The sequence below is a fragment of the Rhea americana genome, unplaced genomic scaffold (genome assembly GCF_003343005.1).
Source record: "Rhea americana isolate MKP2758 unplaced genomic scaffold, rheAme1 scaffold_0, whole genome shotgun sequence".
Taxonomy (NCBI): Eukaryota; Metazoa; Chordata; class Aves; order Rheiformes; family Rheidae; genus Rhea; species Rhea americana.
In genome coordinates this window covers 17,265,525-17,284,812 of record NW_028185037.1, presented here as the reverse complement: position 1 = coordinate 17,284,812, position 19,288 = coordinate 17,265,525, and the positions used below count along the sequence as shown (strand labels likewise).

Below are 19,288 nucleotides of genomic sequence, written 5' to 3'. Positions count from 1 at the left end.
TTTGCATGCTCCCAATGTGGGAGCTAACCTTATATCTTGCTGAAATACTTCAGATTGTTTTTTGGCCTCGGAGAGCTTTTAAAATAATCAAGATAATTTCTTTCTAATTGCAATGCTGGAATAACTATAAAAATATAAATGAAGAGCTGGACAATCCAGGCAACATAAGAAAYAGTGTGAAAAGCAGACCGTAAAGCCAAAAATAGGGCTGATTTTCAGTGTCCACAAAGTAGGTGCCTCCTCCTCTTGCTGTTGCAAGGAGTTAGAAATGGACAAAATAAATAAGTAAATAAATAAATCCATAAAATGTGAATTATTTACCAGCAATTAGCATTGCCTTTTAAAACTGCCAGGAGTGACTGAACGAGTATTCATCATATTACATTGTTTAGGGAGTTAACAGGAGCTTGGCAAAAAATACTCCAGTCAGCCAGGGTCTTATGCCACCTGCACCCCATAGCTCCTGCCGCGGGCCATCACCAGGCGGATCGGGATTAAACAAGCCACAGCTCTTTTGTGTCYGCCTTGGGATGTGGGTTTCTGAAGGGAGACGGCCACGGTGCTGCCCGCACCTGGTTCACCAGCATGCGTAAGGGGGCAGAGTAATTGCTCCATCTCTCCTCTCCTCTCCTCTGATCGGTGCCAGCAATAATGATTCCTCGGTTATGGCTCGTAGACTCCAGCGCTTCACAGTGTCAGTGCAGAGGAGGGCACAAATCTGAGTCTTAAATTAAAAAAAATAAAAAAAAATAAAGTGTTCGGGTTCCAGCAGCACACGTTTGTGAAATATGTACTGACAAGACAAAAAAAGAGTGTTCTACATGGCCTGTAAAACATATGTTAAAAATTCTGCATCACAGACCAGCTTTAAGTTATTCATTTTTTAATTCCTTCAGCCTTGAAGGGCCTTTAAGCATTGRCTGCTGAGGAACAATCCTGTCACTGAGGGGAAAGCTATAAAATAAAATAGYGGCTATTTAAATTTATAGAGAAAAATGCTTTACCTGGACACAGTTTCTGAATTTTAAAATATGAATAAAGGGCTGTATCCCCACTTGGTGAAAACTGATATAGCTCCTTTGGTGTCGGCATTGCCATCCCTACCACCAGKGGCTGAAAACCCTGGCCTAGAGTTCAGAATAAATAGTTTCTCCACAGACAACGACAATTAAGATCTAAATTAGTTTAATCTATTTCATACTCACTGAGCTGCTGGGGAAATGCTGTCTGTGAAACAAATCCTGGATTCTTTCCCCAAAACATCTAAATGGCACCTATTAAGGAAATGCCACAGTGTAAAGGGGACACGATCCAATCCTCCAGGTTGTATCCTGAATTAATGATGATGACGATATCAGGGAGCACTTCCTACCTTCACATCCRTCGGGGTGCATTAATGAAGTTAAGAACATCCAGAGGAGTCACCTGAGTGTAAAACTGATATGAGAGAAATAGGGCCTGCACTCAGTTCTTCCGGAGGAGCATTTAGTCATGTTCCCTGTGGCCAGCTCAGCCCTCCTTCTGCCCTGTTAGTCCTCAAAGGGAACCAAGGCACTTCTCCATGTCCTACCTGTTACCTCTGTCACTGAGTCAGGCATCTCCGAGGCAGTCCCGGAGGGAGCACTCGCCTCCACTGCCTTGCTGTACAGAAATGAGTTTTTCTGACCTGTATCAGCCACTAGAAAGCTCTCTTCCATGTACCCCCTTCCAACAGGTAAACGARGCTGAGTTAGTCACTCAGGGATGGTGCATCATGTCACCCCTTTGGCTCTTGGAGAAATGTTGTGGGGTGCTAAGGTTGATAATGCCAAAAATAACTTTGCATTACTCCCTGCTCCCTTTCTTCTGTCTTCTTGATAGACGCTTATTAGGACACTCCTAGCTGCAAGTTGCTCCTTGATATGACCCGAAGACAAGTTGATAAAATTTCAGACACTACATTATAGGAAAAGATTTGCTTATTTTGCCTGTAGATTCTGTAGATTCATAGAGAGACTTGATGTGGTACAACAGGCAGAGAATTACARAGTGCCCACACTCTTCCTTTCCTCAGACACTGTGGCTATGCTTCACAGATCTCATCACCTTCTTATTCCCTCCATCCCTCAAAAGCATCATTTCCTAAGGATATCAGATCCAGCATGGCCTRTTCTCCCCCCAGAAGATGAGCTAAGACAGGACTGCAGCTGTGCCAGATATGCAACCAAACCCTTCTTGCTGGTGAGTCATTCCCCAGTGTCTCCTTCATCAACAGACTCACTCACCCACAATCAATAGGAAGCAAATGGAGAAACAAATTCAACTAATTTTCCYAAAGGTGTGAGAGTAATGAGTCCAAAAGATCACAAAAATTGTCACAGAGGATCAGTCCTGAGTTGCATTAGTTAGGGTCATACTCCATGWCCAACAAAGCAGCCTGTAGCTGATTCTTCTGAGAAAAAGCAGTAAAGATCTGTCCAATAAACTCTTTTCCACAGAGACCTTTATACCTGACAAATCCTTGTATAGATACACTCCTTTCTTTCTCCCTCCTTGGTTTAGAAGACATCTCTTTCAAACTGTCTATGAAGAAGATAACACTAYATTGCTCTGTCTGTAGTATCCAGGGACCAGATTTGCTGCCGGAGGGAGGTCCTTCAAGTTTTTCATGGGCTCATGCTTCAAAGCAAAAAGCCCTATGTGCCACAAGTACTTATAGCAGAATCCAAAYATCTATACATTGCACAGATTAACACCAGCTTAAATTCACACTTAGGCTTTTACTAATATAACTCTATGGAAACAGGCTCTGATGGCTGATGACTTACTGTTCCTATGCAGTGTGTTACAGTTTCCACTGGAGGTATGTTGTACTGGATGCAATGAAACAATACCAGCAGCTTCAGCACGTGGATTAATAACCTATAAACTCGTCTCCTTTGCAAAGTCAGTTATGTGCAAGCTGTCCAGACTTAAGGAGCATGTTTTTCAAGGATTCAGGAGCATGTTTCCCCTCTTGATGTGTATGGTGTGTGTTCACTGTACACTGGCTACGATGGGAAACTGGAAACGGGACCAGTTAGATCATTTCCTGGTTTGCAGGTGGTATAACCTCCCCATTTCTCATCTTGGCTCCAATCTTCACATGTCAATGCTAGGAAAAAGAAAAAGAAAGAAAAGAAAAAAAGTGAAAAAAAGACAGCATTATRTTGTTAAATAGTTTTAGCAGCCACTTTATCAGTTGAAGGTACCTGTCTGGGGTTTTTTAAATGACACTGTATTCTTTTTAATTCCACAGTATTTTATAATCATCTTAAAAACACCTGATGCCGGACTGGAAGGAGATATTATTTACTACTTGCTTTTTTTACTAACAATGACCCAAAATACGTTTTCTTTGCTGAAAAGCCGTGATTTTTTTATTATTGTTTTTATTTGTGTGTGTGTGTTCACTTTTCCCTGCTGTGATCACCCTATCGTCCCTATAGCGCAATTTAAGATACACCAGTTTTTGCCGGGGCGGGGATGCGATGCGATGGGATGGGATGGGATGGGATGGGATGGGGGGGGGAGGCTGCGCAGCTCCGCTGTTACGCGCAGAGCGTTTCGCCGCGGGGTCCCGGCGGGGGCAGCTCCCGCCGATGGACGGGGCGGGAGGACGCAGGGCCGGGCGGGCGCGCAGCTCCGCGGGGGCGGCCCCGGCACCGCCCTGCCCGGCTCCGAGGAGGGGCCGCGGGCCCCCGCCGTCGTCCACGTGGCCGGGGGCGCGCTATATTAGGGCCGCAGGAAGCCCGGCCGGGAGGGAAGGGGAGGGACGGGGCACCCAGGAAGGCTCCGCGGCTGCCGGCAGCAGCCGCCACCGCCGCTCCGGAGGCGCCGCCGCCGCACCGTGCCCGAGCCATGGGGCTCCGCGCCCCCCCGGACCCCCGCGCCCCGCCGTGAGTACCGCCGCGCCGCCTTCCTCCTCCTCCTCGTTCCCCGCGAGGGCAACTTTCTCCGCGCCGCTTTACCTGCCGCGAAGCCGCGGCAGGCAGCTCGGCTGTTAAGTTTTTTATTCCCCTTCACCCGCCCCCGCTAAGCGCTGGCGGAGCGAGCAGCTGCGYTCACCGCCGGCTGCGTTTCTTCCTCCCCGCGCGCCCTGGAAAGGGGGATGCTCTGCCCCATCGGCCGGGATTTCAGTGCGGGACGGGAGAGGGGCCCGCACCTCGGGGAGGGGTGCTGTACAGCGCCGTGCACACGGGGATGGAGTGTGTGTGTGTGTGTTGGGGGGCAGCAGCGGTCGCCGGGCGCCCCCCGCGGGCTCTCAGCGCCTTGCGCGGCCGCGCAGGGGAAGCGCGGCTGGAGCCCCCCGGCGCCCAGGAGCGCCCCGGCTCTTTACTCGTGCGTTTTTCCCACCCCCTCGGGCAGMGTTACTCCCTTAGGGCAAAAAGCCGGCAATCTGCCTTAGAATTGCTTTCCAATGAAGTACGAACCGCCGCTTAGCAGTTCGGGTGCTAGCAGCGTCTTTAACTGCGCTTGATGCACTTATTTCTACAGCAAACGTGCATCTCCAGTCTGGGCCGTGCCTGGCTGTGGTCTCGGCGTGGATCAAAACGAATGAGCGGGGGGAAAAAAAAAAAAGCCTCGATGTGTATTTACTTGTTCTGGCCGCACAGGATCTTTCAACTCTTTGTAAAGAAATGGTTGGATTTGTGTATACCCAGTAGGCTGAAATAACTCATTCATATGATTGTGAGACTGAATTATATATTTGCCTGCTGGCCACACATGTTAAGGGGAAAAAAAACTCCCTAATTATGGATCTCTGAGAGAGACTGGAAGGGTGACAAAGCCCTTGTAGTCTTCTGGGTCAATTTTCATAAACTCTGAAAACTCTCTTTGAAAAGGAAATTAAACTTGGATATGGAAAAGAGATGGGAAGTTCAGGGAAAAATTCATCTGTATTTTCCTTTGAATCCCATTTTCCTGAGTTCACTTAAGTTAGCATTATGCARTGACGTAAGTTAAAGTGAAGAGTTGCATTTAAACCTGTGGCCTCCTGCGTCTTGGTAGCTGAGACTATACTTGATTAGCAGCACGCGCCTCCTGTATGTTATTTACRTGGTTATGGCTAGAGGGAAGGCTCTGTCCTAAGCATCTGCTTTGAAATATGGAGCAGTGTGGCTCTATCATGCAAAATGCTTAACCTGTGCCAGCCATACAGCCCATCCCTTCACCTTCTTCCGCTTATAGAGCTTAATCCAAAGCCTGCTGTGCTCCGATACTTGTAATGCCTCAACGGGACTGTTAGAAAAAGTTGGAGTTGGCCCTGAGGCCCTCTTAGCTTGGGGAACTGCAGGGTGCTTATCTGCAAAGCGTGGCTCAGCTCTACTTCAGTCCTGCGCTCATCTGGCAACTTCACGCTTTATATCTGCTTGAGACACATGTGAAAGCTGGAGTGTGTGGAGCAGGGACTGAGTGAGAGGATAAGTGTGTGTGTATATATAATATATAAAAGTGAATTTGTTTGGTTTGATTATCCTACRAACAACAGCGAAAGCCCTGCGTAGGTCTGCGGTGAACTTGGCACTCTGTCCCTCTGCTGATTTCTCACTTCACTCGCTCTATTTTGGTGCTGCTGTAAAATAACACTTCTGCRGGTTTAAAATCCTGTGCTTTAACARAGCCAAAGCAGCCTACAGCCCTGTCAAACCACCTTTAAAGCTACCCCTGGAGTTTTCAAGCATGCTCCTATCTGCTATATGTTTATTTTGCCTTTCTGCTAGCAGCTTGTGAGAGAGGTCTCTGAAAGAGCAAAAGGAGAGAAGAACCCAATTCGGCGTTCTTTGGCTTCCTCTCTTTGTGCACAGTCGGGTTGTGTGGTAGAGACAGTGATTTGTGCTGTTCATACGAGTTTTTCCATGCATCCCAACCAGAAAGGAACTTGCAGCCTTGTTTTCAGTTTTACTTCTGAAGTTGATGATATTAATGATGGGGGTGCTGGCTTCTCAGCTAACAAAGGTAACTTTAAAAACAACGTATTCTTTTGTATGTGCTTCTGTATCTACTTCTCCGAACTTGCTTTTCTATTGATGTAAGATGGGGAGCAATTTGAGGGGAAAACTAGGGTTGTGCAAATGGAGATTCCATCTTCTTGGCTATAACAGTATTTGTTTTATGCCAAGTGCACTGTAAATGCTAGTGTTAAATGATAGTAGCAATATGTTTTTATTAGGAGCGTGTTTTAGATGTTATATTTCAAGAAGTATTTTCAGAAGTGTGCTGAAAGAGATGTGCTTTTAAAAGCAAAGAAATAGCGGTAAATCCAGCTCAATAGCACATCCAAAGTGCTGTTAATCCCACCACCTGGTGGAGCTTTTTATGGCAGTGGACTATTGCTGAGGGAACTCTGAATAAAGATGCGTGTTTTTTTTTTTGTCTTTGTCTTGTTTTAATACTGACAGATGCTACATACAGAGTTTTTCTTAAATGTTTTTCTTYCTCATACCAAACTTACTTTTATGTGCTTTCTCTCCCTTTTCTATACTTTACAATAGGGATCATAGAACTGTTAGTGTCTAATCCAAACCARCGTTCCTCTATAAGACAGAAAAATCAGTGGATAAGGAATAAATTTCTTCCTTCCTCTCCTTGCCTTTCCCTTTCAGGCCATTTGTCTTTGTTTTTATTTCAAAGGCAACATGATGCTGGCACGGAGCATAACTGTAACCTGGGTATTCAGAAGCTATTAGTTTGCACCTGGGAGCATTTCTTAAGCAGAAGAATCTCTGTTAATAGCCTACCCCTCGTTAAAGATACCCTAATGAAGACTGCAGCATGACTTTCATTGTAGGTTAACTTAATGTTGTACTAAACCTCGCTCTTAAGTATTGCTATAAAAAATCTTTGCTGTAAAGCCTGTGCACACTGAAGTCTGCTGTGATRCTTTTACCTGCAGGACCAGACTGGAAAGGGAAGGCAAATCTGGAGCCTTAGTTTGGTGTGATGCACAGAAACCATGTACCTCTGTGGTCATCAGCAAGAGAGGCAAAAATGGGTTTAGAACCATGCTTTGAGCTACCCTTGAGTGTAAAATTTGAAAGAAATGCTGCTAATTTTGCAACTTTCTTCTCTGATCTACTGCTAAACAGGCTTAAAGAAGGTGGGTTAAGACTGGCTGGTCTGTGGATCTCTTTATTTGAGCTACTACCTTACATTAACCTCCTAAAAYAAGTACTTGTAACTTCTCTAGCTTGCCAGTTGCTTTCACCAAGAAGAGCATCTGCATTTTTGACGGATCTGAGATGCATTATATAGGTTAAACGAGGCATACATTGCACTTCATAAGGCAAAGAGTTGGAGGGGTGGCTCTGCCCATCTGACGTGTGTACTACCACCTAACAGGATCAGATCCTGTCTGGCATGTGTATGTTATGCCTGTTAACTGATGAATTCTAATCTGAGTAAGTCAGAGGTATGGAAATTAAAAATAACCTTCTGATGACTGTACTCACCAGCTGACACATCAGAAAGGTGACTGAGAAACTTTCTTGTTTAGTCATAGTCCTCAGAACATCGTTTGGGTAATTGAGACTTGTAGATAAATTGTTGCTATATGTGTTTGTATCGCTTTTATTGCCATAGCATCCGAGTGCCTCTGCGTCATTCARTAAAAAGATTAGCCCGGATTTAGGCTAACTGGAAAGGTTGTACCTCTGTCCTGCTTCACTAGTCCTGGCTGCCGTGGCATCTCTGCTTGCGCTGCCGAGGTGGRTAGATAACTTTGCAGCCCATCTGGAGCAGGTCTGCATCGATCGCTGGGCCTGCAGGACACCTGGAGCTTGACTCGATTTTATTTTTCTCCTCTTCCTACTGCCTTCCCCTTCYACTAGTACTGTCAGTTTCCCACGTAGTTTATAAGTAGCAAACTCAAGTCTCTTCATGGGCGGTGCCCTGTAAAGCTCTGGAAAGCTCTTGCAAGTAGGAGTTGTAAAACAGGTATCTATAAAGCGCCCAAGACAGGGGCTTTAGGCTGGGAGCCCTCTTTAAGAATCTCCCCAAAGCTTTGATAAAAGCATGCTCTAAGCTCTGAATAGTTAGTGATATAGTAAATTAAATATGTAGTAATTGTTAAAATACTTGGCTCTTCTGCACTTTAAGGTTTTCTTCGTTAAGGTRCTTAATCTGTTCTGACATGTATCTGTCTGTTAGGAGAATAAGGCTTTTGCCCTTCTTACTAGATGACAAAGTCTTTGGGCCGAGACACAATGTATTGTTGCTGGGGAGGAGACAAGAAATCTCTAAACCCGGTAAAAGTTGTAACAACCATTTCTGTCAGCTGGTTACTATATAGCCAAATGCAAGTGAGGCACAGTACCAAATGCGACTTTCTTCCTTTAAGGGCATAATTTCAATAGAACTCTCTCTCTCTCTCTCTCTTTTTTTTTTTTTTTTTTTTTTGTAGTAGCTTTTAAGTGTGTTTTTTGTTTGGTTTTTTTGTTTGGTTTTTGAGGGGTGAAATCTGTTTTGGGAGCTTTTTGACACAGGCTTAGCCCTCTGTAGTTCTAGCCATTCACCCCAAGGGACTGAAGGTGAAGGAGTGGCTGTGGTCGGAGTCCACAGTGCCTGGCTGCAGCCTTTGACACCTTCGTGGTGTCTCCCATAGCACAGCTGCTGGCATGGAGGTTGTCACACAYGTTCCAGGTATCCATAAAATTATCTAGAGCAGGAGCAATCCCCTCTGTCCATCCCTTTAGAGGACCGTTCTGCAAAGCAAAAACCAGCAGTGAACCCCAGATGTTAAACTGGGTGGAAGTTTYAAAAGCTAGTTTCTGGACTAGCTAATTGCTGCTGTTTTTTCCAAAAATTGGTAGGTTTTTTAGTTGTATTGCTCCAGTACAAAACAAAATATGTCCTTTAAAAGGAACAAAAAATAATTGATTAAAGAGCCAGCCTTCAGAAATGACTTGGCCTTACATATCTGAAATGCTGTGTGTGCTCACACACCATACTGCTGTACCAGCTCAGAGAAATCTCATTCTATCAGACCTGCCAGCTCAGTTCTTATGAGCCTTCTGGGAAAATGCAAGGCATCACCTGCAGTTTTTGYGGGGTAAGAATTAGATTCCTTATCTCCAGCTCAAAGCCATCCTTGCAACTGGGGCTGACCTTACAGCAGGCATCTCCTTGATGCCCCCAGAGAGTGCGTTGGAAGCTGTCAGGGTGCAGCAAGGGATGGGGAGGCCTRTATCTTAAATTTTCTTAAATTTCCTTAGTCCAAGGAGATACGGTGGTGGCTTTAACATGATCGACTGTTGAGCAAATATACAGGCTACAGCTTGTGCGAGTGCAAGCTGCTAAAGATGTTGCTCAATTTATCCAATACTTTCTCTTAATGAAACTTGCTAAATCAGTTTGTGCCCATGATCTGACTTGTTTTGTTTGGTGAGAAAAATCATTTTACAATCTTAGAAGCAAACTTAATTGAATGTTTCCTGGCTGAGATAATTTTGGTTTTGGTCAGATGAGACATTCTGGCTTTTTTTTATTTATTTAATCTTAATTTGGAGTCCATTTCAAACACTTTGAGATAGCCAAAAGTAGCCATTTTGAAAGCACTGAGAAGAAAGTTTGGCTTAAATTTCAGAAGGAGTCCTCCAAATTTGACATGGCCTTGTAGTGACACAATTTAYAGTGGCTGGTGGCAATGTTGAAATTACACCTGAATTTGATGTTTCATTTCTCCTTGAAAATATTTCTGTTAAAGTTACTATTCTTCAGAAAGTTCACCCAGATTTTTCTCTTCAAAGGCAATTTCCTTTTGAATAAGGAAAATATCRTTACTACTTTTCTCTAATATTTATTAGAAGAATTAAAAGTATGCCTTCCTGTTTTTTTTTTCCCCTCCCACATCCTCTTTCTTTTCCCCTTCAGATAAAATTCACTGATACTGCAAAGTGGTGAATGTGTGGTTAAGTCTCCTGTGACTCCTCCCTTACAGACCTGCTGCTCTTCCCAAACAGCTGGCGTAGTTCTAGCCTACAAATTCACTCTGAAAAGTAGAACAAACAAAAACCCATTTACTTTACCCTTTACACCATTAACAAAACTCCACCATCAAACTTCAGTTGTTAMTGCTGATGGTTGTCTTATCTCCAGCAGGTCAAGCAGGAACAGCAGTGGAAGAGCAGCTAGATTTACAGCTAGCAGGCAGGACAGGCGTGCATTGCTAGGATGGTTGAGCAGCCGTGAATGCCGTAGCCTTTGCAACGCAGTTATGGGAGAACGTCACATGTTCTGAAGATTATGCCACAGTGACATCTCAAATACGTGAAAAAATTTAGTTGCCTGTATCAAGGGTTAATAGTTAAACAGATTGTCCCTTGGCAAAAATTACTCTTACTTATGGAAAGGAAATTTTCAAATATAAACAGGTTCTTTTAAAATACCTAGTGGATATTGAAGTCCTCACTTAGTGTGGAGAATGAAAGGGACAGTCAAGAATGGGCAATTAGTGACACGACTGTTTTATAAAATATGGTGAAGTCAGCTCTGTTTCTTGGACTGCCAGAAATGCCTAAGGTTTAGGTTACCTGTGTAACAGGTTATAGATTGATGGGGACCATATGGGCTGGAGGTGCAGCTGTGGGGCCAGGGAATACAGTTTTGCTTCAAGATCTTGGCTCCAGAWGAAAAACTTGCCTTGGTTTCCACCAGTGTTACTCTGATGGCTGCAATGTGGTGATACCAGTTGCTCCTTTTCCAGCCGGAGCTTTAGACTATCCTGTGCTTTTGTCCGGTGGCCACACTGAGGACTATCTTCCTCCACATTCTTGGCATGTAGTTGTCCACCTTATCAATGGTCTGCACTGCCCTGTGTAAGATTTGTCTGTCAGGTTGCTTGCAAGAAGTGTATTGGCAAAAGATGGCAACAGTTCTGGGGCAAAGAGTCAGGAACTGATGAAACTTGGCTCTCATTTATATYCAGATCTCTTGGGTTGCATAAACTGTGGCATCCTGCCCTGCTTCCACTGATAAATGGTCCGTCTGGGCCAAAGTCAAAGCTGTTCTTTGTCTGCCCACGTTTCTGTGGGAGTGCCTGCAGAAAGAAGGGTGTGCAGCACTATGCAAGGCTGCTCTGGAGCTTCAAAGAGAAGCTATGCTTTCCCTAGTTTCCCTCCTTCCTGAGGATGTACTGGAATAGGCTTCAGTCCTGCTGCTCTTGTAGCAGTCTCTGTGTTTTTTTTTCCTTCCTTTTTTTTTTTTCCTGTCTGTTTTCTTGCTCTCAGTCCTGTTGCTAGAATTGTTCCTTCAGAGGAGCACAACCTATTTTCATCTCTCCCACATCTCCCTTCCTTTGCAATGTTTTGCTGTGTATGTGCCAAGGTCAGAGTGAACCGAGAGGTCAGGAGAGCCAAGCACGTTTAAATTTTGCATCAGAGGTCAAGCATGTGACAGTGACAGAACGTGCTTGTGGCCAAGAAACTGGAGTCACCTTAGAGCTGAGTCCTGTCCCATCTCTGCCTCTGTGTTTTAGTTTTGCCATCTGTAAATGACAGCATTTGACCTTGATTTCCTGGAGGTTGAGTTTGACCTATAAAGTGCATGGATGAAGAGCCCAGTAAATATGATGCCTGTCAAGACTGACAGCTTGGGGTGTGTGTGTGTTTTTTTATTTATTTTATTTTTTAATTTTTTACCAGGAAATTAAAAGGAAGCAGCCTGCAGTATGGACAGGCATGTGATGTTGGCTTTGGTGATTCACCATCTGCCAGTCCATTGGGTAGTGCAGTCATCAGTGATGCACAAAAGCACCACTGGGACAACAAAAAAAATCACTTATTTCTGTGCTGTCTACTGTAGTGATACCTGTGCTGCATGAGTCATGCCGTCTAATACTTCTCCATTGGGCTGTTGGTGTACTGCTTGTTGCTTGACCTACTTGTTGAAATGCTGCAGAACAACGTAGTGTCATCAACTCACTGTGACTGTCACAGCAGATTTGCTGTGAATACTGATATAAATAAAAACACTTCAGAAATGGTATAGAAAAAAACTATCATGGTAACAGGGTGTGTGAGATAGCAGCAGCTGCCTAACTTCTCAGATTGCATGACAAAACTGCTGGGCTGCTGGAGCATAACTGTTCTGCCATCTTAAGTGGCCACTTTATTAGCTTGCTAGGGTAGCGAGATATATGTGTGCTCTGGGAGACAACCTAATAAAGCAAGCCCATTAAGAAGTATACTGATTACGAATCAACTTTCCCTGAGGCTACTACATTAGGTTTGATAGGACTTGTTTAATTATACATAGTTGTGTGCAATATTCAGATGTCATTTGCCCCTTTTAAGAAATGGAGTGTTTCGTTCGTTAGACATAGGCACAGTAAAAATATTGAGGGATATCAGAAGCTGTGATGCATAGTGCRGATGGAGGGGAAAATGGAGTGGTTTRTCTCTTACAGGTGGGAATTTCACTYAAGCTACAGGAAAAAAGTAATGGAAATGRGAAACTTAATTCTAATGTTTCCTAGTTCTTTAAAATCATGGAAGTTTGCCAGAAAAACTAAAACCGTTGGTCCTGCAAATGTGGCTTTCATTTGACACAATGCTCACAATTCAGACATCCACATTACACCAATGTGAGTGTGGATGCCTAGCTGACATTGATTTGTGCCCTACRTGGTCCAGCCCAATCTACCTGGGCTTCTCCTAGAGCACTGGAAGTCTGAAGTGCAAAATGACTGGTGTTTCAAATGGAGATGAGCCTTGAGCAGCTACAGAAGTGGCTATGACACCAAAGAGCAACGGAGCAGGAGATGGAGAGATGCTGGCTTTTTAAAAATGTGATACACTAGTTGCAGAACTGGATAAAACACTTGCTGGTCGCAACGAAACAAAGCAGTTTAAGTTGCCTTTCTTCAAGGCAAGACTCTCCTGTCAATACTGACTTGAGTATAAATATTGACCGAGTAAGTTGCTGAGTAGGTGTAGTTCATTTGGGGATTTTTAATAGGGGGAGAAACATGGAGCTCCAGAGTGTGTGTGTGTGTTTTTTTATTTTTTTTTTTAAGAAAAGATAGGTTAGAATTACCATACAAGCCCCTCTGGAAGGAGATGTCTGTGTTTCATATAGCACAAGGAAAACATTCTTCTCATTTCTTCCTCTGCTGTCACCTGGCCTGCAAGAAAGCAGCGCGTTTTAGTGCCTTCGTTTCCACTTGCTTAAAATGAGGATCCTTATCCTTTTGTCTCCAGGTGTGAGAGCAGTGGATGAAAAATTCTTTATAAAGCTAAAATATTACCAGACTTAGCCCAAAGTGCTCGTTGCAGTCACTGTCTCTATTGTTTCCCAAAGAAGAGCTTTTTTCCCCCATCTCCTTTCAGTAGTGGCTTGTTGCCCTTGTGACTTTCCTGACTGTGAGGACCATCATTGAGCTAATTGACCAACAATCCTGAGAAGTGTCTTGTTTCCCCTACTTAAAATTATTCTTTTGAAGAAATGAAAGTTATCCTGTGGGAACAATATTGGTGTAACTTAGATCCTCTTTAGGCCAGTTATTGAGAACTCATACGTTCCAATTTTCTTTTGTGTATGCAATTTTTTCTGAAAGAACTTTGCTCAAAATGTCAACTTTCCTATTTTATGGTACCACGTACAAACCTGAGTTCTCTTTTTTTATTTTCCTCTCCACAAAAGTATAAAGTTGGGAAAAACATAGCTTCATTTTAGAAAGTTGCCTTTATCCAAGGTGGAACTCTTTGCTAAAATTGTGCTTGGAGCCGCTAAACATGTTTTGGCACGTCTCTAGATTTGCAGATAATGCCATGAGTCTGACTATAGTCTGCCAGCAAAATAGTGCTCTGTTGCTGTCTTGCTTGGAAATTTACTGGGCATGATACGACCACACAGAAGATATCAGTGTGTATCCTCAGTGAGTAACATCTCCRGAAAGACCCTGGAGGCAGAACACAAAACCCCGTCCTGATGCCCTGCTTGAACTTCTTACGCTTTCCACGCAGGTTATGGATTTGCTCCACAGAAGTCTACTCACCAAGTGTTGTGTTGCCGGGGTGGACTGTAACTGCTCTCGGAAGAAAACAATTGTTTTTTTTCAAGAAAGCTGTTCCACAAGGTGAAACTTTGTGCTGCCAGAACTSGTACTGCCTGCTTCTATTCTGCTGGCATCTTTCTCGCTTGATCTGTGAAATGCTACGTYTTACCGTTGATACCTAAGAGTCAAGCTAAGGGTGAAGACAAGTGATAGACTTGATCTTTTTAAAAAGCATCCCCTTCCGACTTCCTCACCTCGACAAAGGGAGCTCTGTTGGACGTGTCAAAGTATGGATCCCCCCCTTTTTTTTACGCTTTTACATCTACCCAGGGTTTCATTTGACAAGTGTATATCTTAGGGGTGGAAATTCTCTTACTAGAGTGTTGACACTTCTGAATATTAAAACCTTCCTGCTTTTACAGCCATCAGAATCAGTCCTGCTGATTTTTCCCTTGCAGCTGCCATTCTCTCTTGTGAGCTGGTTGCTCCTCCTGGGCAGCTACGTGRCAGTGCCACTTAGGCTGGCACTGACACTACTGACTCCCCAAGGAAATGRAGGTGTTTCTACTGCTAGGACCAAGTGCTGTATATTGTTTTCAGTCCTCTTTTCCATCAGTGATAAATGCTCCCTGACGGCTTCACCTTTCTCCAAGAGAGAATGGGGTCGTGCACGGTAACCTGGAGTATAGACTTGTCATATCTAATGAGCTCGTTAGGGCTTGATCTGCTCATTACCTGAAGACTCTTTCGAAGGCAAGACTGAAATACCTCCRGAGGCAGAGCTTGATGAGGATCCTGCTTATCTCTGAGTCAGCAGGACTGAGGAAGAGTTAGAATCGATTGCTGAAGATCTCTTCTTGATGAGACTTACCAAGCTTGTGACCTCTTGTCATCTCTTAAATACATGGCACTTGTATGAACAAGGCTGTTGGTCTTGGTTTCTCTCCTTGATTCCAACAGGATTTTTCTYGTTCTGTACAGCAGAGTGTTTTTCTTAGCACCATCTGCCATCAATGTCAAAGACTCTAGTTAAAGGTTTTTTGTTTTGTTTTTGCTTTTCTTTTAAAATATGAAATTTCCTTTTTTTTTTTGAAAAATTACCTCTTCAGATTTCCTCCCCTTTCCAAATGAAACTTGCAGATGTGAGAGCCCTTGGTATTCTACTTATAGCTCCTATACAATTTCAGCTTCCTGTTCAAAGTTGCTGCAATGTGATATTGTTGTAAGTTTTATTTTATTATTTTTTTCCCTCTCTCCAAAAGGCAGCTGTACTTTGGAAGTAGGTAAGACTTCCTTGTAAATAATACATGGTAAAATATTTTAAACTTGATGGAGTAATCTTTAGGGCATGCAGAAGTGTACATAAAGAGACTTGGATTTTGAGAGAGTTTTTTTCCAGGAGGTACAGGGAAGTAACACAAGCTGGCATTCAGAATTAAGATGTCCTTCAGTTAGTCTGCTCGGATGACTATTTTGGGAGCCATAAATGATGTAAGTGTCATGGCAGAGAGACTAATCTTCTCCATGTCACATCAAATGAGAATAGTAGTTGTGTAGGCTTGTATCATCATTCCCAGCAGGTAGCTTCACCGTTCCTCATCTCTTGTGAGACTTGTCTTGATCTAAATAGGAAGAAGACTTGCATCTTAGCCAAGACTGCATACTAAAGCTAGTCCATTAACAAGGATGTACCTAGATCATGGTGAACAGCAAAACTTGTATCCCTTTGATACAGTTGCACAGTGTTGCAGAATTTCATCGAGAGAGTGACTCAGTTAAAGTCAAAAAAATAAAAAATAAACAACAACAAAAAAAGGCAAAATACTCACTGGCATGCCTGTCGTCTTGTTGTCTGATCCTTCATGGAAGAAGGTGGCAGAGGAAGGACATGAGTGATTTTCAGATGAAATTGCATTCATTGGTAGCAGTGCTGGAATTCCTGTTGAGATGCTTCCAAAGGATGTTACATGCATCTGGCAGAAGCTCTGTTTATGTTGTTCTTTGATACATGTCTGGAACCAGAGACAGATGCTGTAAATCAAAGTAATTAAGTGCGTGGGCTTTTTGTAAAGGATGGTTACTGTAGTTCATTTCAYGGCTCAGGGGTCAAACTTCGAAAACAAGTTTGCTCTGCCTGTGTAATTTGAAGGACTTTTTMAAATTGTGACCCTTATGAATAATTTTATAAGCAAAACTATTTTGTGATAACAAATGTCTTCTGTTGTGCATTATCAGTAGCACTTTCTTTGCTCCTCTGTTCAGAGTGCTTTAGACAATATTGAAGAAGGATGTGCTGAAGCAGAATTTCTTTTTACTCAGAAGAATTAAAATAAGTCCAGCAAGCACATGGTTTGTGCTTAATTCCAAGAGCCTGAATCCGATCTGGCTCTTACTAATCTCTAAAGGGATTATTCCTGATTTACACCAGGCTGAATGAAATCAGAATCTGGTCCTAAAAGCCTATTTGTACTTTAGACATTGTCTCAAGGCAGCTGACATGAGAATATGAAAAGGAAGCTTGGTTTCCCACAGGTTAATTGCTGAAATTTGTCCAGTAGACTATAGCTTGTATAGCAAGGCTTGTTTTAAACTGAAGACTATTTATCCAGGAAACTGTATTGCAAAAACTTGAGCTAGAATCCATTTACCTCTATTGGACTAATAAGAGATAGTAATCAGAGGACCTTCTTTAGTACAACAGAGTACTCTTTATTTGCATAGTACAAAGGTATCAGAGGATATTAAATAACTACTTCATTGCAATTCTGGAGGCTGTTCAGCCAGGCAAGTCCCTTTAATGAGCTGCAGTGGTTCTAGTGCCTAGTAATGAAATGAGAATAAGTCTCGTACGCTAGATCTCTGATCATGAGTGACATCTGTAAGTAAGGGTCTGCTACCTAGAATGGGGTAAAGATGTTGGTTTAAAATACTGAGGCTTATGAATAAAGGTTACAGCATGCCTATCTGCTGTGAAGAAAATTGATCTCTATCAGYACGAGTTCAGTGGTGCTCACTGAGACAAGTAACAAAAGCAAATGTACAGCATCAGGGTGCGAAAGCGCAGGGCACTGTTAGGTCCTTGTGTCCTAGACTGCTACACTTCTTATTTACATTTTGACTGACTTTGTGCTAATTTTTAAAAGGGCTGTTTATATCAAACCTGTCTATGTTGTGATGCAAGGGATTTTGTATACATCTTTATGTAGGCCTTTTCTAAAGCAAGCTTACTATATATCCTTGCATATTCCCAAATAAGCAAGTTGCAGTTGTCATTGCTGCAAAGTACAATTTGGCATCAAATGCACTTGCAGTGATTGGAGTATCTAAACGCAGYCAAGTCAATATATAATGTCAAGGGACAAGATGGGTGCTCTCATGCGATGGCTCACCTTACTCCCTTAGAACATATTCTGGAATTTTGTTGCCAGCTTTGCTTTTCCCAATAACTGTCTGAGATGCTCCAAGCTTTAACCTACTGTCAAGTTTTATAACAATCGTAGAATCAGTAAGATTGGAAGGACCTCTGGAGATCACCTAGTCCAACCTCCCTGCTCAGCAGGGTCACCTASAGMGTGTCAGACAGGGTTGCATCCAGGCGGGCCTTGAAGAKCTCCAGAGAAGGAGACTCCACCACCTCTCTGGACAACCTGTGCCAGTGCTCCGTCACTCTCACAGGGAAGAAATTCMCCCTCAYGGTCAGGCRGAACTTCCTGTGCTTCRATTTCTGCCCATTGCCTCTTGTCCTGTCACACGGGACAACTGAAAAGAGTTTGTCCCTGTCCCCTTGACACCCTCCCTTCAGGTACTTGTACGCATTGATCAGATCCCCCTCAGCCTTCTCTTCCCCAGGCTGAAGAGGCCCAGCTCTCGCAGCCGTTCCTCATAGGGCAGGTGCTCCAGCCCTCTGATCATCTTTGTAGCCCTATGCTGGACTCTCTCCGTTAGTTTCATGTCTCTCTTGTCCTGGGGAGCCCAGAACTGGACACAGGACTCGAGATGAGGCCTCCCCAAGGCTGAGTAGAGGGGCAGGATCGTCTCCCTCCACCTGCTGGCAACACTCTTCCTAATGCACCCCAGGAGACCATTGGCCTTAGCCACAAGGGCACATTGCTGGCTCATGGTCAACTTGTCCTCCACCAGCACTCCCAGCTCCTTCTCTGCAGAGCTGCTCTCCAGCAGGTCAGCCCCCAGCTTATACTGGTGCCTAGAGTTATTTTTCCCTAGGTGCAGGACTCGGCACTTGCCCTTGTTGAACCTCAGGAGGTTCCTCTCTGCCCAACTCTCCAGCCTGTCCAGGTCTCTCTGAATGGCAGCACAGCCCTCAGGTGTGTCAGCCACTCCTCCCAGCTTGGTAGCATCAGCAAACTTGCCGAGGAGGCACTCTGTCCCCTCATCTAGGTCATTGATGAAGAAGCTGAACAGGATGGGACCCAGCACTGAGCCCTGGGGGATGCCACTAGCCACAGGCCTCCAACTGGACTCTACACCACTGATGACGACCCTCTGAGCTCTGCCTTTCAGCCAGTTCTCARTTCACCTCACTGTCCACTCACCTCACCTACACTTCCTGAGCTTCTCTAGGAGGACGTTATGGGAGACAGTGTCAAAAGCCTTGCTGAAGTCAAGGTACACAACATCCACTGCTCTCCCCTCAAGGTTGTGTTCCCCCACTGAAAGCAATGGGGGATCTAAGTGACTGAATCAAATTTCTTAATTGCTATCATCRCTGAGAGATGGTAAAGGACTGTCTGCAGCAGACTAGCAGGGCATATATTTGCAAAAAGAAATGGCAGGGCACATACAAAGTTGTTTAGATGACTGTTAGGGTGCTGTTTTTATGGACCATAGGATACCAACAGCCCATAATTCATCCAGCATAGTGGGTGACTGTAAAACACTGGAATCTCTGATACTCCTCAGAATGACATAGCGCTGGAACATTTTGCTCACGCTGATTCAGTTGTCCCATTCAAACATCTGCTCCTGCTATGGAGCTGAGCCACCTCTCCATGGCTGAAAGCGTGGCTATGACATTAAATATATTGAATCAAACTTGACAAGTGTAGCTGTTGGACTGGAGAATACCCTTAATTTTTTTCAATGAGTAAGGAAGTCTATTATTTCATCAAAGGCATAATTTAGCTTTATTGCTAGTTGCTCCAACTTGTTATCCATGACTAATGTAAGTGCTGTCTCCCTGTCGGCACTTACTGGAGGAAGTAGTGGTTGTATTTGTAAAGACCAAAATTCACTAATTCAAACTGAATTATCTGG

General features: G+C 43.8%; 1 protein-coding gene across 1 annotated transcript in view; it reads left to right on the top strand.

Annotated features, from left to right (window-relative positions):
* The first annotated feature begins 3,693 nt into the window (after positions 1 to 3,693).
* ST3GAL1 (ST3 beta-galactoside alpha-2,3-sialyltransferase 1) overlaps positions 3,694 to 19,288 on the top strand; it is a 73,327-nt gene continuing 57,732 nt past the window's right edge. Inside the window, exon 1 of the mRNA XM_085320352.1 lies at positions 3,694 to 3,917. The gene's annotated coding sequence lies outside the window, so the exon portion shown is untranslated. The remainder of the gene's footprint in view (positions 3,918 to 19,288) is intronic.